We start from the raw sequence: 21,302 nt of genomic DNA, 5'->3' as shown, positions 1-21,302 counted from the left end.
CACTGAGGGAACAATAGATTACAAGATGCTGTGAAACCAAAACCAATCCAACAGGCAAGCCAGAGAACATGCAGGCACTTAACTTCTCAGAGTTGAGAATATTTATCACTTGGTATGATGTTCACGCGGCCTCAGTAGCTTCTGGAACATCTCTGCTCTTAACATTTCAACAATTTATTGCCTAATTACTTCATTTGCCCTTTGAAGAGTCTCTCTGCAGGACACTTTTTGAGAGTGAGAGTACAAAAAGTGGGCCCTTGAAAAGTCATCCCACCCATTGCATTAAAAGCAAAATAACCTTTTATCAAATGCTTTGTGACCATTTAAAATATTGAATTTGTATCTTAATCATGGAGTTCAACAGGAATATAGCCAGTGGGAACGACTTAATTACAAATGATGTCTTTCTCACGGTTATGCCCATAAGCCCAAGGGATGCTTTAATGAAGTTACGAGCCCTCAGACAGGAAAGGTCAAATGGCTTTCCTCCCCACCCCCATCCCAGTACCTCAGAGTGCACATAGCTGCACCTTTTTCCTAGCAGATGTTCCACCAGGTATGATATTAGTCTGAGGCAAAAATTCCAGGAAACACAAATTCACTGGGAGGGAGTTCTCTGAAATTCAGTAGATAATACAGCAGCCACCTTCAGAGTTTGAAAAGGAGATGAATTTAGATAATCTCCATTTGAATATAAATGTATATTTCATTAGAAGTGTAATATGCCAGGAGGAATACCACTCTGTTTGCAAATTTATCACACATTAAAGATTCATGATATTTTATACCGATATTTTTTAAATGTTCCTGCTATGTTTATACTATGTACATATTTAAGTCTGTGCTAGGTTAAGCCAGATGAATTGCCTTTTTTGGTAGGTCAAAAATGGTTGAATAGCAAAGGAAACCATAAACAAGACCAAAAGACAACCCTCAGAATGGGAGAAAATATTTGCAAATGAAGCAACTGACAAAGGATTCATCTCCAAAATTTATAAGCAGCTCATGCAGCTCAATAACAAAAAAACAAACAACCAAATCCATAAATGAGCAGAAGACCTAAACAGACATTTCTCCAAAGAAGATATACAGACTGCCAACAAACACATGAAAGAATGCTTAACATCATTAATCATTAGAGAAATGCAAATCAAAACTACAATGAGATATCATCTCACACCAGTCAGAATGGCCATCACCAAAAAATCTAGAAACATTAAATGTTGGAGAGGGTGTAGAGAAAAGGGAACACTCTTGCACTGCTGGTGGGAATGTGAATTGGTACAGTCACTTTGGAGAACAGTATGGAGGTTCCTTAAAAGACTACAAATAGTACTACCATATGACCCAGCAATCCCACTACTGGGCATATACCCTGAGAAAACCATAATTCAAAAAGAGTCATGTACCAAAATGTTCATTGCAGCTCTATTTACAATAGCCCGGAGATGGAAACAACCTAAGTGCCCGTCATCGGATGAATGGATAAAGAAGATGTGGCACATATATACAATGGAATATTACTCAGTCATAAAAAGAAATGAAATTGAGCTATTTGTAGTGAGGTGGATGGACCTAGAGTCTGTCATACAGAGTGTAGTAAGTCAGAAAGAAGAAGACAAATACCGTATGCTAACACATATATATGGAATTTAAGAAGAAAAAATGTCATGAAGAACCTAGGGGTAAGACAGGAATAAAGACACAGACCCACTAGAGAATGGACTTGAGGATATGGGGAGGGGGAAGGGTAAGCTGTGACAAAGCGAGAGAGTGGCATGGACATATATACACTAACAAACGTAAAATAGATAGCTAGTGGGAAGCAGTGCATAGCACAGGGAGATCAGCTTGGTGCTTTGTGACCACCTAGAGGGGTGGGATAGGGAGGGTGGGAGACGCAAGAGGGAACAGATATGGAAACATATGTATATGTATAACTGATTCACTTTGTTATAAAGCAGAAACTAACACACCATTGTAAAGCAAGTATACTCCAATAAAGATGCAAAAAAAATGTATTTTGATGATAAGAATAAGATTTTTTTCTTTTTGAATATTTTTATATCATCATTACATCATCTTTTCAAACAGTTATTTTAAAGTAGAAATAAGTGTGAAAGCAGGAGAGATGGGAAGAAGGAAACAAGGGAGACTGGGATAGCTTAACCCATCTAACAGGAGTGAGCAGTGTTGATATAACATTTGAATTAAAGAAAACGCCATGCAGCAAAGCATTAATCCCCAAGATAAATAAAGCCAAAACTGCATTTAGAACTTGGACATTTCTGTTACTATCATAAGTACTAAACTTTGGATAACACCTTCTATTTCCTTCCCCATTTACCTACAAATAACTTATATATGTTACGCCCAGTGTTTGGTGCTGGGGATGCCAGAAAACAAAAGTCTTCCCTCAAAGTAAACTTTGGGATAGGGGATAAGGATGTAAACCATTTTAGAATAAGGTGACGGGAACTGTGACGGATATAAATTCAAGGTGCTACGGGAGTACTCAGGAGGGACATTTGTTGTATCCTCTTTCCTCCCTTGGGGAGGTGACACCTGAACTGTGTCTTGAAGGACCTGGGGAGGTTAACCAAGGAGACGGATAGGATTGTAACAACATAATGAAAACAGAGGAGGGGGTGAAAGGCATTAGTGGAGAGTCATTGAATGATTTAGATGTGTTGTGTTCAGATTTGAGTTTTATTGTTCTGACCAGAGGGTAGAACCATAAGGGTGCAAGACTGGAGGCGGGGAGAACAAACAGCAGGAAACGTTCAAAACTGAGTGAGAAATGAGAACTGAATAAATCATTAAGATGGAGTGGGCCGGATACTATAAAACTCTTAGAGGAAAACGTAGGCAGAACACTCTTTGACATAAATCACAGCAAGATTTTTCTCAATCCACTGCCTAGAGTAATGAAAATAAAAAGAACAATAAACAAATAGGACCTAATTAAACTTAAAAGCTTTTGCATAGCAAAGGAAACGATAAACAAAATGAAAAAACAACCCTTAGAATGGGAGAAAATATTTGCAAACAAAACAACTGACAAGGGATTAATCTCCAAAATATACAAACAACACATGCAGCTCAATATCCAAAAACAAACAACCCAATCATAAAGTGGGCAGAAGACCTAAATAGACATTTCTCCAAAGAATACATACAGATGGTCAAAAAACATATGAAAAGATGCTCAACATGACTAATTATTAGAGAAATGCAAATCAAAACTACAATGAGGTATCACCTCACACCAGTCAGAATGGCCATCATCAAAAAATCTACAAACAGTAAATGCTGGAGAGGGTGTGGAGAAAAGGGAACCCTCCTAACACTGTTGGTGGGAATGTAAATTGGTGCAGCCACTATGGAGGTTCCTTAAAAAACTAAAAGTAGAGCTACCATATGACCCAGCAATCCCACTCCTGGGCATATATCCGGAGAAAATCATAATTTGAAAGGATGCATGCACCCCGATGTTCATTGCAGCACTATTTACAATAGCCAGGACATGGAAGCAACCTAAATGTCCATTGACAGAGGAATGGATAAAGAAGATGTGGTACATATATATACAATGGAATATTACTCAGCCATGAAAGGAATAAAATAATGCCATTTGCAGAGACATGGATGGACCTAGAGATTGTCCTACAGGGTGAAGTCAGTCAGAAAGAGAAAGACAAATATCGTATAATATCGCTTATACTGTATGTGGAATCTAGAAAAATGGTGCAGATGAACTTATTTGCAAAGCAGAAATACAGTCGCAGATGTAGAAAACAAACTTATGGATACCAAGGTGGGAAGGGGAAGGGTGGGATGAATTGGGAGATTGGGATTGACATATATACATGACTATATATAAAATAGATAACTAATGAGAACCTACTGTATAGCACAGGGAACTCAGTGCTCTGTGGTGACCTAAATGGGAAAGAAATCTAAAAAAGAGTGGATATATGTATATGTATAACTGATTCACTTTGTCGTGCAGCAGAAACTAACACAACATTGTAAAGCAACTAGACTCCAATAAAAATTTTAAAAAAAAAAAAGGTTGAATATCCCATTTTATCTGGTTCAACCCCATTATTCAAATTGTCTTACCATTAGCAAAAGAAGGTGAAGTTACATTTTATAACACCATTCTGACCTATTTTTCATTCTTAAAAAATACTTTTGCATTATGCAAAACAAGGTCTTTTCAATATCCATTAGCTCTAAATTGGTATTGGCTTTTCCAGAACCTTGATTTGCCATTTAATTTCTAGGCTCTGTATCTCTAGCACTTAGCCAGGTAATTTAAGGTAAAACTTCACATGAATTTTAAGCATATAAGTCATTTTGAAAATTAATTTTGAAGAAAATATTTGGGGTTTTTTTCCCTTGTAATTTAAGAAAGCTGCTCTCCCTGCCTTCTCCAAAACAAAAACAAAATACTTCATTAGCCCATGAAAGACATGTTCCTGAAATTCAGCAGGACCCTCTGGGGCCCTCCCAGGTACAAATCCTTTCCGTGTCCCCCAGTTTCTTGTTTGTAGGAAGTAGGTTTCATTCAGCTTCCTAGATCTTACCTGAGTTCCAAAGGGCAGATTCAAACAATAGCTAATCAGGGATGTGAGGGAATGCAGAAACAGGGGAGGAACAGTCAAGAAGCAATAGTGCAGCAATGGGTCAGGGTCCCAGTTTCCCCCTCCCCAGTCCCCCCCCCACCCCCGCTGAAGGGATATACATAACAATATCTTTGAGTTCTTCTGCAGGAACTAAGACCCCTACCCTGGTGGAGGATGGGAACTTCAGGCTGAGGACCAGGTTCCGGGAAGCAACACCCTGTCACCTCACCACCAACCCATCAGAAAAAAGTCATACACCTGGCAGCCCCTACTCCACATTCTGCCTATAAAACCTTCTCCGAGAAAACCATGGGGGAGATTGGGGTTGTGAGCACGAGCCACCTGTTCTCCTGGCTTGGCCCTGCAATAAACCTTTCTCTGCTCCAAACTCCAAGGTTTGTTTGGCCTCACCATGCATGGGGCACACAAACTTGCATTCGGGAACATTTCCACATGCATTATTAATGTTAATAATTAGAAGGAATCTTCATACCCAGAATACTCTTTTGATATGCTTTTCCTTGAAAAGACATTTGTGTCTTCTAATATTTTTCTACAACTTATACCTTTGTAAAATTATTTAGTCATGAAAATAGATTTGTACTAATTTACTTACTTGATGTGATTTTTTAAACCAAAGCTTATTATAATGACTTTGCCCTGACGCATAATTATAATGACTGATCAAAGTAACGTATACCTCTATAAATAGTTACAAAACTCAACATTAACTAAACACAAAAATCTTTTTTAAAAGACTTAGAGCTAATTCCAGTGTAAATTTTAAATAATTAATACACCATGTGAACCCCCAAGTGAATCGAAATGTATATAATATCAATACATGCGTCAATATCAGTAAAATCAAATCTACACTACTGACAGGTTTAATCAAGTACTTGTGATTAAAAACACTGTACTGGGGATCTTTTAACAAAGACTAGTGTTGGGCTGCACCCCACAGGCCTACAAGCCTTGTACATGCTGAGCCTCGACCTAAGTGAGAGCCTGGAGTCAGTGCCAGAGACGTCAGCGGTTTAATGCAGCCGTCCCCAGCCTTTCTGGCACCAGGGACCAGTTTCGGGGAAGACAGTTTTTCCACAGACCGGGGCGGAGCAATGGGGAGCCGCAGATGAAGCTTTGCTCGCTCACCTCCGGCTGCATGGCCCAGTTCCTACCGGTCCGCGGCCCAGGGTTTGGGGGCCCCTGGTTTAATGGAGAGGGGAGGATCTTACATGTCGGAAGCAAGGTCCTGGAGCAGCACCCCATCGAGTGCAGCACGCATCGCGCAGAGCACTGCAGCAGTCTTGGCTCCCGGGGGAAGGGGAGGTTACCAATTATAGGGGGAATTGAAGTCAGGTTGGCTCATTAGTTACCAGGGAAACCTGCAGAGGGGCACACCCCTCACCTCCCCTTTAGTAAACTATCCAGGTGGAGGTGTTCTGATCTAAAGATTACAACAATCACTAGCTGGGGCTAGAGGCAAGTTTGTAGGAGGATCTCTCAGGTGAGTAGGATTTAAGTAAAGCAGGGACTGGTCCAGCAGGGGATGTAGAGAGAGCAAGAGAATAGCCATCTCAGGAGGCCTGACTACACAACTAGCAACTGGCCTATCTGGGAAGATAGGAAATAGGGGTGAGGAAGGATTGACCAGATGAGTCTGGAAGCCTATCTCAATTGGTATGGGTTTAACTGAAAAAAAAAAAAAAAAAATTCTGGTACAACTCACTGTGATCTAAAATGCAAAACGGATGGTCTTATGTGGCTAATAAACAATTTCTGAAGAGAACACATTACATTCTCTTAATGCTCTGCTGGAATAAGTATATGGACGGAGAAGACGGCAGAATAAGAAACACGTGCCATGATGGATGGACCAGCTAATCTGATTTACTGCCCAGGCAACTCCCAGAGATTAGGTGTTTAAGCTGAGGGAACAAGATCAGTATTCTAACTATATTTATATCATTTCATAGCCACGTACCACCAGCTTCACCACCTTTGTGGAGCTTTAATGTAAAAAATGTAGGATATTTGTTCTTAAGTCCAATTCCTTTATGTTCCTTAAAATACATACCATCCTGAACATTTACAAGAAATAGCATAAAAACTCTTTCACGGTTGAAAGGCAGAGATGTATCTTATTTTTATTGGCAGTTAATGTGAGGCCTACAGTGTAACAGCTGTCTCAATAGCTACGAAATTAACGACATAAAATTGCAAAGCCTAGAGCGGCCTGTTCCCTGTGAGGACAAACAGAAAAAATGAAAAAAGGCGCCTTGCCCTGGTTTTGAAATTACAAGAAAAGTGTAGAATTGCCTGCTGGAGGATTCGTTTTTAATTATTTCATTTCCAATATAACTGTATTCATCCAGTCAGACTTGGTGGGTGTTCGGTTTGTCTTTGGAATAAAATCTTTTCAACAGGCACTTGTTAATTTACCAAAGACCCGAATGGCAAGGGTGAGCCTGGGGGCAGGAACCGGTGAAATACATCAGGGAAAAGCGGGAAAGACTTTTTTTTTTTTTTTAGATACCTCCTTCCCGCCTCTCTTCTAAGAGGAAGCCGCCAACACTGCTTAGGTTTTATCTCCAAGACAATAGCGCCGCTCGCCGCCTCCAGCGCAGCTCAGGCCGCGCGCAACGCCCTACTCGCGCCCCTGCCTCACCTGTCCCCCTGCCGCACTAGCTCATCAGCCCCACGAGTCACCTGCTCCACCGGCGTCCCTGCCTCACTGGTCCCCGTGCCTCCCACCCCACTACATCATCTCCCCACGAGTCTCCCTGCCCCACCAATCCCTCTGCTCCATCAGTCCTCTGGCTCTCCAGAACCTCTGCCCCACCGGTTCCCCTGCCCTTCCAGTGCACCAGTTGAGCGGCGGCCGACGTGACGAGCCCGTAGCCCGGCCTGCGCCTCCCAAGCCGGAGGGCGAGAGCCGGGAGCGCAGCCCCGATTCCCTGGACGCCCCTGAGCGCCCTGCGCCCAGGGTGCCTGCACCCGAGGCCCCCAGGCGGACCGGCCTGCGTGTCGCCTCCTCCCTGGCCAGGGGCCTCTGGGCTTGTTTGCTTGTCCTCATCCCCGGGCCAGCCCTGCTCCCTCCTCCCAGCGGCTGCAACAGCCGTTTGCTTCCTGCGGTATGTTTCTTTTTTTCCTCTCCTAGGCTCCATCAAAGGTGGCTCTGTTATTGAAATATGAAGCCATTTCCTCTCCAAAACCCTTGGTTACTCAAAGCGGGAATCAATGGACCTATATACTCTCCCAGAAGTTATAAATAAATGTCTATTTGTTCAGGAGGCGTTTTCCCGCGCGTCCCAGCATCTTCCCCAGTGGTTATTTTAGGGGCGGGCGCGCGCGCGAATGTGTGCGTGCGCGCGCCCTGTACCCATCTGGTTCTAATCCTGGGTATGGATCCATAAGCCAACCCCACCCATCCTGTCTGCCCCTCGCATTCTTCACTCTATAAATAAATCTAGGTTCTTTGAGCTCTGTCACCCAGGGATACGACAGCAGTTGTTTGTTTGTTAACGGAGATTCAAACTCAATATCAATACTGAGTCCAGTAAACAAGAAAGCATACTTCTGGCAATTTGGGTGAAAGGGTACCTCAAGTTTAGGAAGCTTTATCCGCTGTTGTCATAATTACCTTTCTACTTGGTTACGCTGGATCTACTTTGGGGAGAGGGAGGCGGGAAAGCGAGGACCTCTCCTACCTTTGGATTTTCCTTTTAAGCAGAGGCTAAAAAGCAAAATGAAAATTCACTGTCCTCGCTTGTCTGCCTCACCCCGCTGCCCCACGATCATTCCACAAGCCCCTTGCCCCATCCCCTCTGGACAGATCCAGGAGGTGTGCTGTGAGTGGGGGGCTTGTGGTTTTAGCTACCGCTCTGCCTGAACCCCCGAGGAGCGGGTTACGCGGGGATCGGAGCAGAGGGCAAAGTCATCTAACAGGCTGCTGTTTCACAAGGTCTGGGCACTGAGCTGCCCCTCCTTTCCTCCCTGAAGTTTGCATGAAGTGCACGTTAGGCTGTAATTAGGGGATCTGGGAGGAGAACTTTCCTGGTGACGCTGCTTTGCTTTTCTTCTGCTCTTGGTGAGAAAGTGCCTCCTCCTTCCCAGGACCAGGACCTCTGCCATCCAGCGCCACAAAGAGACATTCTGCGCGGCGCAGGCACACACACACACTCACACAAGCACACACACTTACCCAGAAACAAACTTAAGGTGAGGGGAAAGAGCCCTAGCTTCACTTGATCTCCAGGCTCCAACTTCAGCAGGACTTGAGAGCATCTGAACTTCTGGATTTTAGGACAAGGTAAAACTTCCATAATTTTTTAACTCTTTCTGTCAAACCTTGATACCTTTAAGATTTCAGAGAGCAATGCATATCATGATATATGTATACATTAAAATAACTTTTCTTTAATTTTCTTTTGAGTTTAACCTGACATCTCAACTTTTTTTAAGATGCGTATTGTCAGATAAAATACTGTACTGCAGTAAACAAGCTCAGTCTCAACTGGGGCAAGAATTAAGTCCAGTATCCCAGCTTTTGCTAGTGCTACTATAAATCTGGTAGATGCATGGTTTCCAAGTGGCAGCGTTTCCATCTGTATTTCAACAAACATTTTTATAACACCTGGAAAAAAGGATAGTATAGACTGAAGAAAATGCTGAGGAATGGGAAGGTCCATTCCACATGTATGAGTTTTCTTTTAGAGAATATGTAAGTTTATGTGAAAAAGAAAGTTACTGTAATCATAGGTAATACCTGTTAGATTGATAATCTTTGAGATGTTACCAGTTTTGGTCTGCTCTTCTCAACTGTGAAATTAAGATCATAGAATTATGATGCTTTTCATATATAGAATGATGTTGATAGATAATATTAATGCACTGAAAAGAAGCTTTTTTAAGTCATGGTTGGTAAGATTACTTTTAAAAGGTGCTTAAAGGAATTATTTGTGTTGAGACTGTTTATTTACCATCTTAAGCAAATCTGAACTCTTTTGGGTTGAAATGAAGTTGTTCTCTTCCATTGACTATGACTGTTGTGTTCCAAATAAGATGGTTTATTATTTTGAAAATAAGTTATTTTATTTTCATTTACCCCTGGAAAAATACACAAAGTAGCCAATACATTTGGGAGTTTTTAGGGTGGAAAGTGTTCCTGTACACGTTCCAGCGTGATGTCATAAAATCAAACATACCTCTTGGAAGTTAATGGTTCTTAAGAAATAAAGCCTGTGAATTAATTTCTGAACGCAATGTAATATTTATTCATTACAAATGTAGTTTCTGGTAACCATTTCTATTTGATTATTTCAATGTACTAAATTTGCAGTCGTTTTATACACTTTAGTGACTTAGATATTTTAATGGACTCATAAAATGGGAATATCGTTCCACCAAAAATACATCATAGTAGTTCTCTTTGGATAACTTTTAGTGTGATATTTCTTAATCCTTACATCAGTTTTTAACTTCAGTTCCATATATCTTTATGAATAAAGAAGTTTTTCTTTCATTCAGTAAAATAGAATGTATGCCAAATGCTGGTTGAGCATTGAAGCTTTGGGACTATATGTTCTTAATAATTTAATTTTTAAGCTAAGAGAATGACTACATGTTTTGGTAATCTCTTCAGAAAATTGAAAACAGCTTAAAAATGGGAAAACTAGATAAGAAGTAATTTTGTTTAAATGTAACTTAATGATCAAGAGAAACCCAACAACCTCCAGACCACTGGTCTCCAAAGAGAATGAACCTAGAGGCCAGTATTCCAACGAGGAGTGTTCAGTGGGCTTGGGCTTTCTGTGAGAAACAAGCAAGAGGGGAACATCATGTTCTTATAAAGTGAGCCATTTATTGTCAGCTAGGCCCTGTCTCTCAGAGGAATGACTGACACTGTAATTTAGAAGAACTGAAGATACTTTCACAGAGAAGAATCGATTCATTATATCCCTAGTGGTTTCACTTCCTTTTCCTTCCTTTGGGAGCTGGTAACACATCCAGGATAAATACATTCGGCGAACTCAGAAAGATGCTTTATGAATAGATGGTCTACTAAACAGTCCTGCCTTTTAGCATCTTGGATGTGGAATGTCGGTATTTTCTGAGTAGTTGAAGAAGTCTTTGAATCTTAAGGTAGCACAGCACTTCATCTTTGTAAAGATGAACAAGAGGCATATTCAGAAAATAACTCCCTTTCTCAGAAATGGTTTTCTTTTCACTTCCTTTTGCCCCATGCATGTTTTATTTTCCAGGTTACATTTTTTAAATAATGGTATTCCACCAGTTAAAATTCCAGCAAAATGCAGAGCAAATTTGAAAATAACCTTTACATTATAGTCTTCTGTTACCTTTAGTTAATTTTCCGACCTCCTGTATTCCTTATTAGTAACCCTAGTTCTTAGCCTATGGTATTTAAATGTATTTAGTCTGTTATTTAAAGGTAACGATATATTGTTGGGGAAAAACTGGAATGGAAACCTGAATATTCTTAGGATTTTAATCAATAGTGTTTAAGGAGGATTAGAGGAAACAGCTGGTTAAACAAATATTAGGTGTAGAGTGGACGCGATGGTATAAATTAATAATGCAGCTCTTTATTTACACTATGAATGGGAGGGTCTGTGAAGGCTCCACGTGTGAAGCACGGTCCCTATGTGCCACCTAGTGGACAAGTCAAAGAAAGCTTTCTCACCAGCCTCTTAGTAAAAAATTCTGAGATTTCTATTTTGTTGTCATTGAACACTAACTGCAGGCCAGACGTTGGGGTAGGTACTCAGAGTAGAAAATACAGCAGCTGACTTTCGTATAATTTAAAAATCAAGGCACCACTTAATGGTTGATTAAATTCCCGGTAGCTGCATTTAAAATCAGTTTACTCTTTAATGGGTAATTTACCATCAACTTTCTGCCTCCATGAGGATACAGTCTAATAACCATAACTCACTTCTAATACAGGATTGGGTTTTGGCAGAGATGTCATGACCTAGCGTAAAAAAGGATGGGGAGAGTTTGAATCTTGAATCACTTTCTCAAATGGAAATAAATTTCTATAAAGTTTACTGTTACTGATTTTAAGTGGGTAACTAATGATTAGCTTAAAAGGTTAGCACACTGATACTAGCACATATTATTACATATTCTTTAGATTTTTTTCACTAAATGCAAAAGGATAAGAGTAAAAATTACTTTTGGGTAGTGAGGTATGTTTTACAGAATATTGCTCTCAGACACTAATGATCAGCATGTAGAACAACTTCATCTCTACCTGTTGTTCATATGTAGTTTTGAAGCAGGAACATTGCTTCTAAGTCGACATGCTAGAAAAAAATCTTAAGCAAGAAGAATTACAAGGAAAGCCACTGTTGGAAAAAAGCATCAGGGCTTCCCTGGTGGTGCAGTGGTTAAGAATCCACCTGCCAATTCAGGGGATACAGGCTCGAGCCCTGGTCCTGGAAGATTCCACATGCCGCGGAGCAACTAAGCCCATGCACCACAACTACTGAGCCTGTGCACTAGAGCCCGAGAGCCACAACTACTGAGCCCACGAACCACAACTACTGAGCCCATGTGTCACAACTACTGAAGCCTGTGCGCCTAGAGCCTGTGCGCCACAACAATGAGAAGCCCGCGCACCGCAACGAAGAGTAGCCCCCGCTCGCGGCAACTAGAGAAAGCCCACACAGCAACGAAGACCCAACACAGCCAAACATAAATTAATTAATTAATTAAAATCATCAGGATATCATAGGAGATTAAGCTATCGGAATATTGCACAGAGACTTTTGAAAAACTTTTCTCTGGGAGATATATGAATTATTACTCCAATTGGCTCTTTGTAAGATACATGACTTAATGGCAACAGCGTTCAGCACATCAGCCTTAATTAAGACAAGTTCTGAAATTCAGATTGGAAGGAAAAATGCCTCAGTTGGGGAAAAAAAATGATTAATTTGTTGCTTGCTGAGCTTTGAAGGTGTAATCCACAAATCGAGTTAGGCCTGCTCGTGTGGAATGCAACCTTCCTGCTTAGGGGACTTTGGTTTTGTGTACAACAGCGAGACCTACGCTGTGAAAGGAGAGCTGCTCATTAAGTCTTTCTTCATTAATGCCACAAAATTATAGCCTGACCTGATCGGAGGTAATGGCTGGAATCAACATCAACAATCATGTAAAATAAAGCATATTATCTTAATTCTTATTTCCAATGAGTTATTATCCACCAGAAACACAGCATTCTGTTAACGATTTCATCTGATCATCCTTGTGATTTAGCATGAATCATAGATTCATTTTAGTGAGAAATTGCCTAAAAGTCAGAGGTCCTCAAAGTAGAAATTTAGTCATGAATTGGAAAACCGTTACAAGAAGTTTTAACTGTTTCAGGTGACTTGATACTAGAGAAGAACAAACTCTGCAAGAGAGAACCAGCCAAGCTTTCTGAAATGGTCTGATGCTACTGGGTTCTTGGCTGTATTGTAGGAGCTCTGCATAATGGCTTTTTCAGTGGTGGAGACCTGGAGGGGGCTTTGCTGGGGCTGAAGAGTTCTTAGCTATGTTCAGACAAAACCGGGTTTGTTTAAAATAGCAAATGTTGCTGGACTATTTTGAGCTTCTATTAATTGTTTTATAGCTCAATAGGGGATAGGGGAGTGATATCTGAGATGGGCGTATTGCAAGAAAGCCAGGGGGCTATTTGCAAAACAAAACAAACAAACTCACAGAGTTTTCTAAATAACCTAGAAAAATTACGGCAATTCAGGGATAGGTCCTCAGTCTTACAAGGGCAACAGAAATTTCCCCTTTTGGCCAACCTTGCTTAACCCAAAGAGAACACAATTTACTTGATTGGTTCCAAAATTCCAAAATTCTGATTACTATAATCCAATTCCATTTACTGTATTAAATAAAATCCAATTAAGTTAATAACATTCAATTATTTTTATGATAAATCTGGATTTTCCTCAACTTTTCACAAAGTTCTATGGATAATGTTTCAGCTTAGTCTCCACCTATATGGTGTGAATTTTCCTCACTTTGACTCTCTTATTTGGAATTTGGAGATCACCTCAATCGATCATTCATGTGTTCATGTGTTCATTCAACAAAAATTTATTGAACATTTGCTATTCATGTGTTCATGTGTTCATTCAACAAAAATTTATTGAACACTGTGCTAGCTCTGAGTGCTGGGCCCTTCACTTTATACCATGAAAATTGATACTAAAGAAATCAAAAAGCCCACATTGATGATAATGCATGGAAAATGTTGCAAGATGCTGAAGTACATTTTAAGCGACAGAAACAACCAAAATGTTCTCGCCTCATAGTTTTTGTATTAGGAGAATTTTGAGCATGCATCTTTAAAATCATCTTCCGTTGTTTGCCGTCTCCTAGCTGAGTGAGTAAGAGCTTTGTTTCTTGGTTGTGTGGGCACAGATGGGCCTGAGAGGGCAGCTCTGACACTCCAAAACCCCAGGAGGGCAAGGGTTCCAATAATCTGTCTATTTGGCTGGGCAGGAAAAGCAAAAATTCATTTGCACACAGTTGCTGTCCACCAGTTGGGAACTAAAATTCAGCCTGAGCACAGAATGATTTCGTGCTTACCATTTGCACCAGGCTCCATGCTAGGTGTTACAGAGTCACTGGCTCAAGGAGTTCACAAGCCAGTGGAGGAGACAGATGGACGCACCTCATGAATCACTAGTAAAATGTGCCAAGTAGGTGAAGCTGGCCTTCCTAGTATCCTGGGTCTCTTTCCGTGGCACTTAGCCAAACTCTCCAGCAACCCCCGCCCCACCTCTTAAACTGAGACTCCTGCCCTCCGCTCCCTACCCCAAGAATCTGATACTTCTCTGTTTATTGATTTCTTGACTGACTGATTACACCCAAGTGTGAATGAGTTCCACTCATGCATTTACATTTCAAGCCTTTTATCTCTGTAAAGTAAATGTTTTGTTTTCTGTGAAAAGAATTTCAAGCATCTGAGGGCCTTCCCACCCTCACACCACAGTGTATAATTAAGCCGATTTAGTCCTCCATGGTCTTCAATCTGTTATCCCCATTCCATATGTGAGGCCACAGAGATTCCCTCAAGGCCTGTTTCTAGAAATGTGCAGGACCTTGGGTCCTGCTAACCCACGGCCTGATCAACCTGTCCTTCCACCCTCCCCCCAGTGCTTTGCCCAGACACAATCTCCCTCCCGCATCGCAAGGGGCATCCCAGCCCATCCCTTTGAACCCTCCTGTTCTCTTTGCTTGGGTCCTCTCAGCCCTTTATTACCATGCTTGGGTGGCTGCCCCTGGACAGGTAGAACACCTATAGCTTCTTATGTTCTATGGTTTGAGCCCTTATGTCACCCCAAATAGATGGACGGAGCAGTGAGAATCCACATATTCAGTCCAGAACTCCTCCAAGTCAAGGTTTTGAAGGAGGAAGACAGGGATATGCATAGGACAAGCACAGGTATTAGCCATCATGTTGAAAATATGGGTCAAAGCCAGCATCTTTTTTAAATGTGTGCTCAGGTACTTTCCAATTGGTTTCAGAGAAATTTCAACATCAATGCTAACTACAGATTCTGGAAAACTAACTGGAGGAAAAAAAAAAAAACAGTGAAAATTTGCCTTGGCTTTTTAAACAAATGATCAGAGTCATTTGTTTAAATATTTTCCTATTTTATATTTGACATAGGGCATACGGATAATCACGTTATTAGTTGTTTCAGATTTATTTACGTTTTCTTTGATTATACTCCTTTGCTATGCCACCACTGATGCTCCTGTAAGATGCTCCTGTGATATAAAGATGTGTTCATCACTTTTTAAATTGCTAAGACTAATGACCCAGATTGAGAGACTTGGTTTCCTTCCCCTACTTCCCTGCAGCTTAGAGTATAGTGATCTTTGACCTGCATCAGTCACCTAGCTGGGGGATATGAGTGCCTGACATTCAGTAAGTGTCCTATAAATGCTTCCTGTTGTTTCCATCAGTGCCTAGTACCATGCCAAACTTGAGGCTGGAGGGGTCTCCCCACCTTCTCTTCCAAGTGCCTATATTTCAGATGTCTGAACACCTCCCAACCCCAGGCCACTCCCTGACTCTGCCTTTGTTTCCTTATCAGTCTTCTTCTTATCTTTCAATGTCATTAAATTCATAAACTCTTCTCAGATTAAAAAATAATTATTGTAAAAAATTAATAATGTAAATAAAATTAATTGATAATTTTAATAAATCTCCAAATTTAAGGAAATTGAGACTGGAGGAAGGAAATGAGTTTAGAAAGGACATGGAACAGTATAGGCACGATCTAGTAAGGATACACTGGATGGGGGAGAGAATTTGAGGATCGTGTGAATGTTTCAAGGGCAGATGATAACATGAAGGGGGTGCAATTGACTAAGATTGGGAATAAAGGAAGAATAAAAGTTTCTGGAGAAAACGGTGAGTCTAATATAGGAAGTGCCCATGGGACAGCCGAGAACTCATATTAGTTAAACGTACATACTTAGGTACAGGGGAGAAGTCATGGCTGGAATAGATATTTGGAAGTCTTTAGTATTAAAATGGTAGTTGCAAATCATACGTGAGAGAAAGGGGTTCATTCCAAGGAAGAACAAAGGGAGAAACAGTTGACCAAGGACTAAAACCCAGGAAAAAATTGGTAAGAATGAGTTTGCCATTATTTATATATGATTTTAACTTTCATTTTGTCAACAATAAATGTCCCCCGAGATGAATAACATCAATGTTTTATTACTTCTTATATCTCACAGTCTTAGTCAGTCCTCTGCACATAGAAGGTGCCAGACATGTTTGTTGAATTAAATGAAATTAAAATGGCATTTCCGAGCCTTCAGGCCCTAATGACAGATTTTCATAATGATAACCCTGAGCAAGGGTAAGCCCCCGAAATGTCTGAATTGCAGTTATTTATTCAATTGTGTCCAAAACTGAGCTAGCTTTAAATATATGTTGTTGCATTTTGTTGTTTGAAAATCAGTAACCAATGTGTGGTGTAGATAGTAATTCACCACAGTACTTGATTAATCTTAGCCCATGTTGTTTAGCTTAACATATAAATGAGTTCTCCACAGAATGTAGCCTAGTTCAAGTCCATTTATAATTCTTTTTCTGGTTCCTTGGTCCTGAAGACCTCTAAATCTTAGGTCAGATTTGGAGTCTAGAATCCCGGATTTCTCTGCAACTTGCTTTTTTTTTCCCCCTAGTTCTTCTCCCTCCTGTTGCCCCCTACTTGGGTTACCATGTAAACTATATTGAAGAATTGAGTAATTTTCAGTATAAGTATGTCCCAAATATTGCATGGTACATTCTTATACTAAAGAGATTATTTGCTGTTTATCTGAAGTTCAAATTTAACTGGTATCCTGTATTTTCCATTGGCTAAATCAGATAACCCTACCCACCTCCCACATTTGTGTTACTAAAGCCAAAATATGAAACAAGAATTTCTTCTTGAGACTTCTGAACACTCCCCTTGTAAAGGCCAACAAATGAAGTTACTGAGTGAATGTTCACGAGTGAGATAAATGCGTTAAAAAGATACTGTAAATAAAATTATCTAACTACAATATACCAATCAAGATGCAAATTTATAAAACATTTATAACTACTGTATGATATACCCTGGATACTAATAGCTATCTTAAGAATGCCATGAGTGTCTATCAGTGATGTGCTTTAGTCTATTTTAAATATTTAAAAATAATGTACGTTTCAAAATAAAACTTTTTAATTTTCACATCTTCAAGTTGGCAATAATGATAAAACAAATTAATTGCTTTTATATGAAAGAGAATACATTTAGAAAAATTTATATAATGTACAATGGCTGTAAACTCTTAACTATTCTAACTGCAGAATATCTGAAAAGGATCTTTTCGCTTAATTATATGTCCTATTGTAGTTGTGCTGCCACCTTGTGCTGTTTTGAGACATGACCCAATTTAACTCAGTCCATTAATGTGTTGTACCAGATTGACAATTTGGTCAATATTACAACGATTCCTCACATGATTAATATTTTCCATTTCACTCAGAAACGCCACAAATTTTAATACCAAGAAAGGCCCTCAAGTATTTAATGTAAATATTTTCTAGGAGTTTAATGTATTAAATCCCTCGAGATAATCACTAAATTATAAGTCATTTAGTACTGTATTAATTTATGTTTTATGGGTGAGTATAGGTTGTATCTGCCTGTATGTTTGGTCTACTTAACCTTTTAACCTGAATTTCCTATAAACTCCTTGAACCCAACATGTCCAAAATTAAACTCATTATCTCCCTTCTACCAAGCCTGGTCCATGTCATCTCTATATAGATACCAAGACATTTCATTTATTATCCAAACCAGGACACTTTCGAAAGTGAAATGAAATGGGATGCCTTACTAATTACTCCAGCAAAACAGGTATAAACCAAGACTGTCTCAAGCAAACTGGTCTTCTTATATATAAGTTAAAAATCATCATAATCCCAGTCACCCAAACTAGAAAATGTAGAGTCACAGTCTACTGTTTCATCAAACAGACCTGGAACCTCCATCTCAGACTTCCTTCTACCTACTTGCTTCCTTTCATCTCCACTGTCCATCACACTTGTCAACATTCTCATTAGCCTTGTCCTGTTGTCTGCAGAGGCACCCAGCAGGCCCAAATCCTTTTTCAGGGTACATCTAACAGTCCCTTTCCTCCACAGCTGCTCCAAACTGCTGGCAGCTGCTGGGAGAACTCATCACCCTGCAGCATGGGGCCAGTGCACAACTTCATGGTATCTGATTTCAGCTGGATCTTTAATGCTATGTGGCCATTCTACCATATTGCTTGAAAGTTTTTGCTTCTCCAACTTCCTGCAGCAGATATCCAAGCCTCCCTAATCCTGCTAAAAAGAGAAACCATCTGTAAAGAACCCTCTCTTTGTCCTGCCACCAAAATCAATCCCTAACACAACCTTCTTTTCCCTTCTGTTAGGAAAAACAACAACAGAAAAGGATCTCTCTCCTTTGCCTCTAAGCATCTCAGGCAGACATTGTCCCCTGAGTTCTAGATCCTGAATCCTCCAGTCTTTTCAAAGATATTCGCTATTAATTATGCTTTTTCTCTCTTGTATTCTTCACCCTGTCCCACTCTGGTAATTTCCTCCTTTTGGCATTTGATTATGGTCAAATCTTTTTGTCCTAAAATTATCAGACATTCCCTAACCTCACATACATCCTATCTACTCAGCTTTCTCCTTCCCTCACATCCAGACTTCACTCTGAGGGCAAGAAGCACCCTGTGCTCGCTCTCCACCCCTTCACCCATCCACTCCTCAGCCCACTGGCAACGTGCTTTCTCCTTGCACTCCAGTAGAACACTCCTCACCAGGGTCACACCAATGAGTTGTTTACAGTATGTTTGCTGAGTGGTATTTCATGCTGGTGACCACGTTCCCTTCACAACAATCTCTACCCTTTGCTTCTGTGACAGCCACTCCCCTAGTTGCCACAGACTTCTTTGCTGACTCCATCTCAGTCTGTTTCAGGCTTCCAAGAGCCCGCCTGCCCCTTAGCAGCTCTGTACTCTAACAGCTTCCACCCAGGACACCTCACCCTACCTGTACTCTTCCATCCACTCCTCTGCATTACACCACTCTCACCTGTGTGCAGATGACTCCCATAGCTTTATATCTGGCCCAGAATTTTCTCCCGAGTGTCCGGACCACAAACATCTCACAACTAGGAAGTCACCCTAACATCTCAAACTCCACAGGTCCCAAATCAACTCCTTTTCTTTCTCCTGAATTTGAACTTCCCCCAATTTTATCTAGTTTAGTAAATGGCACCTTCTCTTCACTCAGTTTCCAAAAACCAGAAACATGGGAATCATCATGTAGACTCTAGCCCATAAATACCTCTTAGATATATACACCCTTTTTATCTCCATTAGCATAAACCTTACCCCTAATTGCCACCCTCTCTTCTCAGATTCCTGTAAACCTTACCCACTGGTCTCTGTGTCTTACTGCTTAGATTAGAAAGTCTTACTGCTTTCTAATGCATTCTCCCACATTCCCTCACACCTTCTGAAGTGTAAGCGGAAGAGACTTGCCTGCTTAAATCCCTTCAATGCCTTTCTATTGCTGTGAAAATTAAGTCCAAGTTCTTTCATATGATTGGCAGGGTTCTCAGTGACCAGCCCTAGCTTACCTTTCCAGCCTCATCTCTCATCTAAAGTGACCCGGCATCCCAGCTGACAGGATCAAATGACCAGAAAAATTAAAACAGTAGAAACAGATCAATAGCTGTAAATATTAGAGTTATCAGATGCAGGTTTTATGTTTATTTTAAGAAACTGGGTCCTAAGAAATTTAGCAAAGAACTGGAAACTACAAAAATATGATTCAAATGGAAACTCTAGAACTGAGAAAATGGAATAACCAAAATTAAGAACTCAATACATGAGTTTATGAAAAGTTTAGATACATTGAGGAGATGATTAGTAAACTGGGAAATAGTTCTGAAAAAATAACCAGACTGAAACCTGATAGAAAAAGGATGAAAGATACTGGAGGGGAAAAAAAGTAAAAGGCATGTGGAGTATAGACACTGGTGCCCTGGCAGGAGAATCAGCAAGTGGGGCAGAAACAATCTCTTAGAAATAATAGCTTGTGACTGTCCATGTCAGGGACTCAAGAAGCACTACAAAGCCCAACAGGATAAAAACCAGAAAATAAAAAAATGAAACGCTCACAGCCAGGCATGATACAGAAAAACTGCTGACAAAAACAGAGAGAGAATGTTAAAAACTTCCAGAAACAAAAGACTTCAGATAGACTAACAAGTAGCCAAATTAGCTAGTTGGAAATTTTGCTTTTCTTTTTACTTTAGGAAAATGCCAAAAATCAGTCGGTTGGCTTGGTCGTCTTCTGGGTGGGTCTTATCGAGGCAGCCTACTTTCTCTGAGAGCAAAGTCTTCAAGCCTAGAGGGACAGCAGTGTGGCTGGTTCCCCAAAGGAGCTGCACTGAGATAAATCTTAGTGGTGACTCAGTTCCTGCAATCTGTTCTCAGATGCTGTACAGTCCTATTGCTATCTAGGAAAATTCTGGAAGCAATTTGGGAGTCTCCTATCTATCTTTATCACTAAGATTATTTTAGATTACAAAGAAGAAATAAATATGATTGAGAAGTTGATGATTTATGCCGGCGAGATATATATATATATATACACACACACACACACACATACAGTAAGCCCCCTACATACAAACAAGTTCCATTCTGAGAGCACGTTCATAAGTCCAATTTGTTCGTAAGTCCAACAAAGTTAGCCTAGGTACCTAACTAACACAATCGGCTATATAGCACTGTACTGTAATAGGTTTATGATACTTTTCACACAAATAATACTTAACAAACACTAAAAATAAAGAAAACATTTTTAATCTTAGAGTACATTACCTTGAAAAGTACAGTAGTACCAGCTACATCACCGCTGCTTTTACGCTTGCTTCCGGACATCCTGGGCTTAAAATAAAGACACTGTACTACTGTACTCTATACAGTACTGTAAAGTACACAAAAGCACAACCACTTGTAGAGGATGCCCACATGTGACAATGTATGCCAGACACGTGAACGAACTTACATGATTGGACATGC

General features: G+C 40.3%; 1 protein-coding gene across 1 annotated transcript in view; it reads left to right on the top strand.

The window, feature by feature from the left end:
• The first annotated feature begins 8,809 nt into the window (after positions 1–8,809).
• HAPLN1 (hyaluronan and proteoglycan link protein 1) overlaps positions 8,810–21,302 on the top strand; it is a 72,042-nt gene continuing 59,549 nt past the window's right edge. Inside the window, exon 1 of the mRNA XM_030847148.3 lies at positions 8,810–8,943. The gene's annotated coding sequence lies outside the window, so the exon portion shown is untranslated. The remainder of the gene's footprint in view (positions 8,944–21,302) is intronic.

Source organism: Globicephala melas, chromosome 3 (genome assembly GCF_963455315.2).
Source record: "Globicephala melas chromosome 3, mGloMel1.2, whole genome shotgun sequence".
Taxonomy (NCBI): Eukaryota; Metazoa; Chordata; class Mammalia; order Artiodactyla; family Delphinidae; genus Globicephala; species Globicephala melas.
This window is presented reverse-complemented; position numbering and strand designations above follow the sequence as displayed.